General features: G+C 43.0%; 1 non-coding gene across 1 annotated transcript; it reads right to left on the reverse strand.

Moving 5' to 3' along the window:
* Window positions 1-1,432: 1,432 nt before the first annotated feature.
* trnan-guu (transfer RNA asparagine (anticodon GUU)) lies at window positions 1,433-1,506 on the reverse strand. Its single transcript has one exon. It is a non-coding gene; the product is annotated as a tRNA-Asn (tRNA).
* Window positions 1,507-9,634: the final 8,128 nt, after the last annotated feature.

The raw sequence follows: 9,634 nt of genomic DNA on the forward strand, positions 1-9,634 counted from the left end.
TCCCTCTCACTCTCTGTCTCAGTTCAATGCCTATGGCTGCTGCATGCTCCGAACATGGCCCATAGGCGGCATCCACTTCATCCACAATACACTGGTAACTCCACCGAGTAGATCTGGGGTTTTTGTGGACAATAGCACCAGCAGCACCAGTCAGGCTAAATCTGAGCTGCACGGCCATGGTCTTCTCTGACCAGTGGTTGGCCTGAGCACAGCTCTCAAACAGGTAGAGAAAGCCTTTCCATGACCCAGACCCATCAAAACGACCTGGCTGTAAGGTGGGGATTCTCTCTCTCTGCCCATACTGTTCATCATTGCTACTGTCCATAAAATCGCCGCAACACATCATGTGAGAGGAAGGACGTTGTGGGGCAGGCTCGGCCCTTCTCCAGCTAGGCTGTGAATATCCTCTGGAGTCATGCTCTTTACCCCGGTGAAATGGTGCATCACTGGGAGGGGCAGAGTAACAACCATGAGCCCGTTCTGCATAAACGTGTCTCACAGACTGGGACATACAAGGTGTGAAGGGGGGCACAGAAGACTGGGAGACTGGTGTATGGGCCAGAGTGGCTGGGTTCATGCTGGCATGCACATTGTTTGCAGGGGAAAAGGGGTTCGCTGGCCATCCATCAAAAGTCTGTTTAAAGTCATTGTTCATGCCGTAATGTACGGCTACAGCTGGGGTAGAAACCATATTTCCAGGGCCAACCCAACAGTATTGAGGGGGAACCATAGACTCACCGACCGCTGCGCCGTCCTGCTTTGCTGGCGTGTGGAAGGGATTAGTCAGTGCTGAGGGCGGTGGGGTCGGTAGCCATGTCCCGCTGAGCAGCGCTGTCTTTGGACGGGCTGCCGCTTCACCTGCGGCTAGCTCCGTTGCTCCGGCGGTTAGCTCCATGCTAACTAGAAACGGGTTATAACTCTCCCCGCCGGCAACACATCTGCTGCCAGTTGAATCAACAGAGTCCGTTATGTCCGTTAAAAACGGATTGGTGCTTACGTTTGGGCTAATGAGCTCCCCGTGTCTTTCAAAAACAATGCCGCGTGTCGCCATGCTCTCTCGCGTTCACAGCTCTTCTTCTCACCATTAGCCAACTTTTAAATCCCGGACGAGCCCCCAGTGTTACCTTCTTAACCCCCTGCCTCCGAACCGTAGTAAGGAGCTGGTCTTTATTTTCTGGCTCGTTACCGGTAACTGGCAATCGTAGGGTCCGGGCCAAAGTGTGGGGCGAAATGAGAACGGAGTCAAGGCTTTTTTGTGCGGAACGCAGGTTTTATTCCATCAATCTTTTTTTATCGACTCTCTCCCTACACATGTACTTCACACGTTAAAGGGGCAGGGCTGGACGGTGACACCGTGTTCTGAAGACATGGCAGCAATATGGCATGGCATGCAATATGTTTAAGATATCAACGATTTATTGGTGAAACTACTCGTCCCTGGGTGGACTCGAACCACCAACCTTTCGGTTAACAGCCGAACGCGCTGGCCGATTGCGCCACAGAGACTCTGTCAGCAACATTCACAGCCCTTATAACCCGTATCAACGCGACGTGTATTTGGAATGTTTTGGAGGTGCACGTCAGGCTACGGCGTAGGGGTCCACGTCCACGTCGTAGCTACATCGTCGAAATGACGGAGAAGTATAAACTACGTTTTAGAGATCAGTAAGTCTAGAGTGTGCCCCCTATTCTGTGTGGCCTCTGCTACATGCTGAGTCAGCCCAAAGTTGTCCAGAGTGTTACTCAGGTCTTTAGTCCCTTTGTCCTGAGGGTTGTCCATGTGGATGTTAAAATCACCAACAATAATTACACAGTCAAAATCAACACAGATCATAGACAGCAGTTCACTGAGGTCATCAAAAAAGTCTCAAAAAAGTCTGCACATTGCGATGCTGTTTTTTCAGCACACAACACCAGTTCTGATTTCTTTACAGCGGCTCCCAGTCAGGTTCAGAATCCAGTTCAAAGTTCTTGTTCCCACATTCAGAGCCTTGCGTGTTCAGGCCCCTTCATATGTCAAATATCTGCTGCAGCCCCATCATAACAACAAGACTCTGAGGTCCTCTGATCAGGTTTGTTGGTTGTTCCTCCATCCAGGCTGAGAACTAAAGCAGACTGTGATTCAGAGGTTGTTGCTCCTACACTTTGGAATTCCATTAGATTTAAGATGTGTGAGAAAAGTGGACATTTTTAAAAAGCCTCTTAAAACACATCTATTTAACCTGGTTTTCTGAAAAGTATTGGATACTGTATGGTATGCTTTATCCTTATTTAACATCGTAATGTGCTTCAGTTATTAACTTTTTATTGTTTTATTTTTATTGTAAAGCACTTTCTGACATTTGTTCTTGAAAAGTTCCATTTAAATAAAATTTACTCACTGACTTAAAACTCGACACAGATTCAGATCTCAGAGTTCATGTGAGACGCTGCTCAGAACAAAACTGTCTGAAGACGTTTTCTTTTATTCTGATTTTCACACAAAACAGAAGCACAAACAAAACAAAACAGAGAAAATGTGATGAGTTATTTTAAAAAGAAATAAATACTTTCAAATACAATCTTCATTGAGTTCATATTACAGTCACTGGTTTCTGGGAGCAGATTTAATGCTTTGCTGCAGGAACACAAACAAAATGTAGAGGACGTAGCTTCATCTTGCTCTGCCTTAGTTTTGCTGTTGTTGGTGGTGGTGGTGAAGACGTCAACCGGACGTTGCTCTATTAGCGATAGTTGAAATGGGCACAGCGCCACCTGTCGTACTGAGACGTGCTTTGTACCAGTGATTCCATTCATTCACCGCCATATATCCAAGGATAATTACCCTTGCTCAGATAAGGAGCATAACCCAACTATAGCTATAATCGAGTTAATCTCATCATGTAGACCCACTGACTGTCTGTGTCATTAGAAAGAAAAACATCACTTCCTGTGAACCACTACAGTTTGATGTCAGCGAACACATCAGCTGCGTGAGGAGCATTACTACCATCTACTGGAATGATTAGAGGTTATTAAGGTTCTTTTCTGCAGGAGCCTCTCAGGCACTGATTTTTAGTTTGAATTAGTGAAACAACGACTCGAGATGAGTATAATCAACAGAGCTACTGCAACTGCTATTAATCCTCCTGCTAGTCCCAGTTTAGAGAAGACGCTGATCCATCCTCTGCTGTCTGCTCGTCGACTCTCAGTCGGTCTCTGAGGTTGGGAGTGATCAGCGGCTGCTGAAAAGGACAAAAAATGAAGGTGATTTATGGAAATAGAAAACATTTCCCTCATCATTAGCAGCTGTTGGTAAATCTTCTGTTGTTGTCAGCTGACAGAATAAAATGTTGTGGATACTGTTCATATCTATGAGTCTATTTAGCTGGGAAAATGTTCTTAATTAACCAAAATAACAGAGCTGCTGTTCTCATTGAGTCGACCCCTCCAGGTTACAGTTTTATCAGTGAGGCCAGAGTGAGCAGGAGAGGAGGAGGGGTCGCAGTCTTATTTAATGAATCATTTCAGTGTCAGCAGTTATCTCCTGGAAGTTTTCAGTCCCTTGAATATATGGCTATACAGCTCAAGGCCTCATCCGGAGTCCTGTTTCTGAATGTTTACAGGCCCCCCAGATAATGTGCAGACTTTTTTGATGACCTCAGTGAACTGCTGTCTATGATCTGTGTTGATTTTGACTGTGTAATTATTGTTGGTGATTTTAACATCCACATGGACAACCCTCAGGACAAAGGGACTAAAGACCTGAGTAACACTCTGGACAACTTTGGGCTGACTCAGCATGTAGCAGAGGCCACACAGAATAGGGGGCACACTCTAGACTTACTGATCTCTAAAACGTAGTTTATACTTCTCCGTCATTTCGACGATGTAGCTACGACGTGGACGTGGACCCCTACGCCGTAGCCTGACGTGCACCTCCAAAACATTCCAAATACACGTCGCGTTGACACGGGTTATAAGGGCTGTGAAAGTTGCTGACAGAGTCTCTGTGGCGCAATCGGCCAGCGTGTTCGGCTGTTAAATGAAAGGTTGGTGGTTCGAGCCCACCCAGGGACGAGCAGGTTTACCGACAGGTCCTTGATAACTTACACATACTGCTGCCATGTCTTCAGAACATGGTCTGCACTTGTCTTTCTATGGGCTGCATCCTCATCCTTCACAACCAAACTGAACATTCTTCCTAATTCTAACCAGTTGTATGTAAACGTGTAACGTGTCCCACAAGCTGTCAGGCTCTGTGGTTAGAGTGCTCCAAAAACCTTTCATTCCCTTTCATTTCATTTCCCTTTCAGCAGTTCAAATAAAGATTGGTGGACTGACAACTGGAGGAGTGGTAGTAAACCTCCAGCTCCATGGCCCTTGAGGAAGGCTCCGTTCCCCGGAGCTGTAATTGGCTGCCCTACCGCTCCAGTGTGTGGCATCTGTCTCCATGAGTGTGTGACCCTGTGCATGTGTGTGTTCAACAGGTACCAACCTGGATGGGCCACATGCGGAGGAGTCATTTTAAATTAAATCATTTTAGTTATTTACACATCCCCTATCATTCAAATGGTTATTAGTATGCCATGAGACTAAAGTGAAAGAAAGTTTACCTGTTTTGACAATAATTAAAACCAGATTAATTCTGCGGGAGGCTCCCTGGTGTCAGTTTCTCCTGAAATGCCTCAAGTCAAGATGAAGCACAGGTCTGCTACTCAGGCTTTGTGGACTCTTCTTTTATAGCGCTTTGAGTGGTCAGCTAGAAAAGCGCTATACAAGTACAAGTCCATTTACCATTTACCATTTAACGAACCATTACACAGAAAACTGTGAAAATGTGGTTCCTCCTCTCCAGTACCCCCGAATAGACCTTACCAGGGAGGCTGAGGAGTGTGATCCCGTTTTTCCCGTCCGACACAAACATTCTTACAATTTGAATTTATTGAAGTCTGTTCAAAATGAAAAATGTGTTTTTATGTCCAACAACATTCTTTTAAATATTTGATGCTAATGATAAAAGCTCCACGATGTCAGATTTTATGTTCAAAGCAGAACATGTGAAACAGCATAAAAAGTCAACATTGACTGAACAGCATACATGTGTAACTGTGCTGTCGACACAGTGATGTAAACACTAGATAAAGAGAGAGAATGAGCTTTTTACTGTCGGACTGTGTTGACTAAAGTGAGGACAGAAAACAACAGACTGAGCGAACAAAGAGAAAATCAGGAACCTGCAGGGAAATCTTGCCCCACAGCTGAAAGTTTCTCCTTTAAACAGAGAAGTTTCAGTATTTTTCTGTTTTCACCACACTGCTGAATGAGTTCAGGCGTTGATGCTGATCAGTGTTTCCTGAATTGTTCTGTTCTGTTGAAGAGTACTTTTAGTTGTAAATGATGTTGTCAGATTGGTAAATAAAATCTACTCTTTGTTCCACTGTCTTCATATTGAAAGTCCAAGATCTTTAATCCTTCTGCAGGCAAGAGGAAACATGGCTCTGATGAGGCTGAAGAACATGAGGAACAATTTACTAAAACTTTTTGCATCGTTTCATTCCAACAAATACTCCTGCAGTTAAGGTGTTACACACATATGTTATCTAACTTTTTAAACAAAATCACGTGAATATATAAATATATATATAATTTCTATTGAGAAATACAGCAGATCGCCAGAGTTTCTTCATGTGTAAGAGGATGGAGGTGAGTTTGATGGGTCAAACACACAAAAATCACCTGAGCAGTCAGATCAAGCAGCTTTAAGCAGCCTGGTGGTTTTACTCTCTTTGGCTCCACTTTCTCAAGATGTCCTCTGCTGCGTCCAGAGTGGAGTCCTCCTTTTAGACACTAATTCATATGCTGATGTACATTCCAGCTGCCGTGACACTAAACAGTGAAACTCATCTTTTAACACCTGTAAAATCTATTCATGGTTCAAATGTTTTGACCTGTTTTGACTCCTCCTGTAAGCATGTAGTGTTCTAACCCTTCACACTGTGGGGTCAATGCTTGTTTCATTCAAAAAGGAGTGTATCAACTCTATGTAAGCACAGTGCATAAATATGTACAATAAAAGGTGATATCAAACCCTCAACAATATAAGAAATACCTTATTTGTCCTTGGAAGAATAACTTTAGAAGAAAATTACCTTTTAATTGACAAGTAAAACTGTTTCTTATTTTGATAAAAGAATCCAAACAAATTTAGCTTTTTTTATTTTTACAATGTTTTATTTTATTTAAACACATAAATCAATGTAATAATAATTTTTGTAGGAACATATTCATATTCTTATTTGAATGACACAATAATGCTCTTAACAGTTGTGAGAACAATGCACTGATACTTTCAGTCAGTGCAGTTGTTCAGGATGAAAAGATAGAGCCGTACAAAAGATATCTACATTTTAAGTATTTTTATTGATGTTACTGTAACAGGATGTATAGAGATTTCATTGGTTGACTAGTCTTATGTGCGAATACTAAATGCTGCCGCTACTTTCTCTCTTGATGTTGTTGTCGGCGATGTTTTGGCGTCATATATTTTTTGAAGCGCCTCCACATTGAAGGCAGCTCTGGTCTTTCTTCTGAGGGGTTAAACTTGTCCACTGCTTGTTCTGGTACTGCAAGTTTAAGAGACATGTCTTCTGTGGCATGTAAGGGGTTTGATGTTGGAGAGTCCTCTGAATGTTTAGAGGTTGGTTCCATTTCGATGATAATGAAAGTTCTTTCTTGATTGTTTCCTGGAAGTGGTTCCTGGACAACGATCTGGGATGAAATGTCCTCGGTGTCTTGAGGTTCCTGGATGACTTCAGGCTGGTCGTTCTTTATAATGGTCTCTACTGTCTGCTTGTTTTTGCGCCGACGCTTTTTAGAAGAAACTTTCTCTTTCGGTGGCTCTGAGACATCTTTTGGTTGTGGGACTAATTCCATTTCGATGTCACTCACCAGTTCTGGGACCACGTCTGGTTGTGGCACTCCAGCCTGATGAGCCAAATCTGATGGAATCACTTCCTGTGAGTCTTCAGAAGCCCTTTCTATTTCTTTTTCTTCCACAGGTTTGGAAATCTTCTCTGGTTCCTGTATATGGATCGGTGATGAAATGTCCTCCGTGTCTTGAGGTTCCTGGATGACTTCCGGCTGGTTCTTTACAATGGTTTCTGGCGTCTTTTTGTTCTTGCGCCGATGCTTCTTTGATGTAACGTTCTCTTTTGGTGGCTCAGGGATCCCTTGTGGTTCTGTTTTGTTGACTCCCTCCACTTCTAGATTCGATACTTCCACTTGTGAAGCCAGCTCTTCTACTATTACGTTCATTGGTGGAAGACATATCTTATCTAAATGGAGTTCTGGGAGGATGTAGAGCTCTGTTCTTTCTTCTGGCTTGATGATTACGGATAGAAACACAGCCTTCATAAGTTCTGACACCTTCTTTTCCTGTGTCTTTGTTGCCTCCTCCTGTGCCTTTAGTTTGGAGGCAGTCTTTTCTTTGAGTTGTTCTTTCAAGCTCTCTAGCTCTTTCACAACCGACTGATATTCAGTTTCAGATACTGGTGGTTTCAGTGTTTCACAAAATTCTGCAATGACTTCATTGCATTCCTTGAGCTCCTGCTCACACTTTTCACGGAGATGACGCTCACATGTCAAACTGTTTTCCAGGTCCTTCAGTTTTTCCTCCCAAATGGAGCAGCTATTCTCTGCTGCTGCGTTATGGTGTTTTTCCCCCCTCTTTTCCCTCTTTTCTGTCTTCTCAAACCCCAGCTGGTCGAGGCGGATGGCCACCCTTCCTGAGTCTGGTTCTGCCAGAGGTTTCTTCCTGTTAAAAGGGAGTCGTTCCTTTCCACAGTCGCCACAGGCACGCTCAGGACGGGAGATTGGACTGAAGACAAGTTTCGGTGCAATCTGTTGGTTTCCTTAGCTAGGATATTAATTTTTTGAATTGGCTCTATATGAATTAATTGGATTATGATTACAATGAATTGAATTCCAATTGGCTTGAATTGGACTATATTATTTAAGTACCTTGAGATGACAATTGTTGTAATCTGGCGCTATATAAATAAAATTGAATTGAATTGAAATTGAAATACAGCCTTCATAAGTTCTGCCACCTTCTTTTCCTGTGTCTTTGTTGCCTCCTCCTGTGCCTTTAGTTTGGAGGCAAGATCAATATTGGAGGCAGTCTTTTCTTTGAGTTGTTCTTTCAAGCTCTCTAGCTCTTTCACAACCGACTGATATTCAGTTTCAGATACTGGTGGTTTCAGTGTTTCACAAAATTCTGCAATGACTTCATTGCATTCCTTGAGCTCCTGCTCACACTTTTCACGGAGATGACGCTCACATGTCAAACTGTTTTCCAGGTCCTTCAGTTTTTCCTCCCAAATGGAGCAGCTATTCTCTGCTGCGACTCTTCTGTCTTTTTCTCGTGTTAGAAAGAAATTCTTTTTCAGCAGCTTAGTCCTGACAATATCCATCCGGTGATATAAATAGTTGATCTTGTCCTTATTATGTTGGTAAGATTCCTGTAATTTCTCTGATCCATAATCTTCGTCGGCACCAGAGGCATTAGAGGGAATCTCCTCGGTTTGTGAAATTGGAAACTTCCAGGTGACGCAACGAACTTTGGAGGCCTGGGGATGATCCTGCACAAGCTGGACGTCCTCGGAATGAGGAGTCACAGCCGCAGCAGAGACCTGGGATTGTTCCTTTTCCAACAGCTCATTTTCTGAGCTTGATGTTAAAATTTCTGATCTGTTGGTGGGTTCCTCCAAACCTTTGTTACTGCCAAAAGTAATGTTATATTTGTAGGAGGCCTGGGATTGTTCTTTTTCAAACTGGTCATTTCCTTGGCTTGATGTTAAAATTTCCTGCCTGTTGTTGGGTTCCTTATAACTTTCGTTACTGCCAAAAGTAATGTTATATTTGTTGGAGGCCTGGGCTTGTTTGTCGGTTTTTGAATTTGGAAACTTCCAGGTGACGCGACAAACTTTGGAGGCCTGGGGATGATCCTGCACAAGCTGGACGTCCTCGGAATGAGGAGTCACAGCCGCAGCAGAGACCTGGGATGGTTCTTTTTCCTCTTCCTCATTTACTGTTTGAGGAGACGGGGAATCCTCTGAGGCCTGGCATTGTTCTTTTTCCAAAAGGTCATTTTCTGACTTGTTGGAGGGTTCCTCATAACTTTCATTATCACCAAAAGTAATGGTATATGTGTAGAAATCCTCAGGTAAATCGTCGTCTACCATGTCACACCACTGAAGTTGAGCAGATAATATCTTGGTTTGACTCATTTTGCTTGTTGTTTTTAAGAGCTTGTCAAAATGACTATTTAAGATAGTAATAAAGTGTTGTTTTTAAGAGTTTGTCAAAATGACTATTTATAATAGTAATTAAGTTTTGTTTTTTTAGGCGATGTGAAAATCGTTTACTGTGACTTTCAAATTTGCTTCTAAAACTGGACGTGTTTCTTCAGATAAACTCCTGACGAACTGTGAAAAAGGAGTGAAAATGTCTGGCCTATATAACATTTGTGAAGTCAAACAACATCAGAGGTGACATCAATTGTGATGTCAAACAACATCAGTGATGACATCACAATTTAGTGATAAGACTAAAAAAGAGCAATGGCGCTCCGTTCTCAGCCACCATCTTGTGT

The sequence above is a fragment of the Leuresthes tenuis genome, unplaced genomic scaffold (assembly GCF_036924035.1).
Source record: "Leuresthes tenuis unplaced genomic scaffold, fLeuTen1.0.hap1 SCAF_19, whole genome shotgun sequence".
NCBI lineage: Eukaryota > Metazoa > Chordata > Actinopteri > Atheriniformes > Atherinopsidae > Leuresthes > Leuresthes tenuis.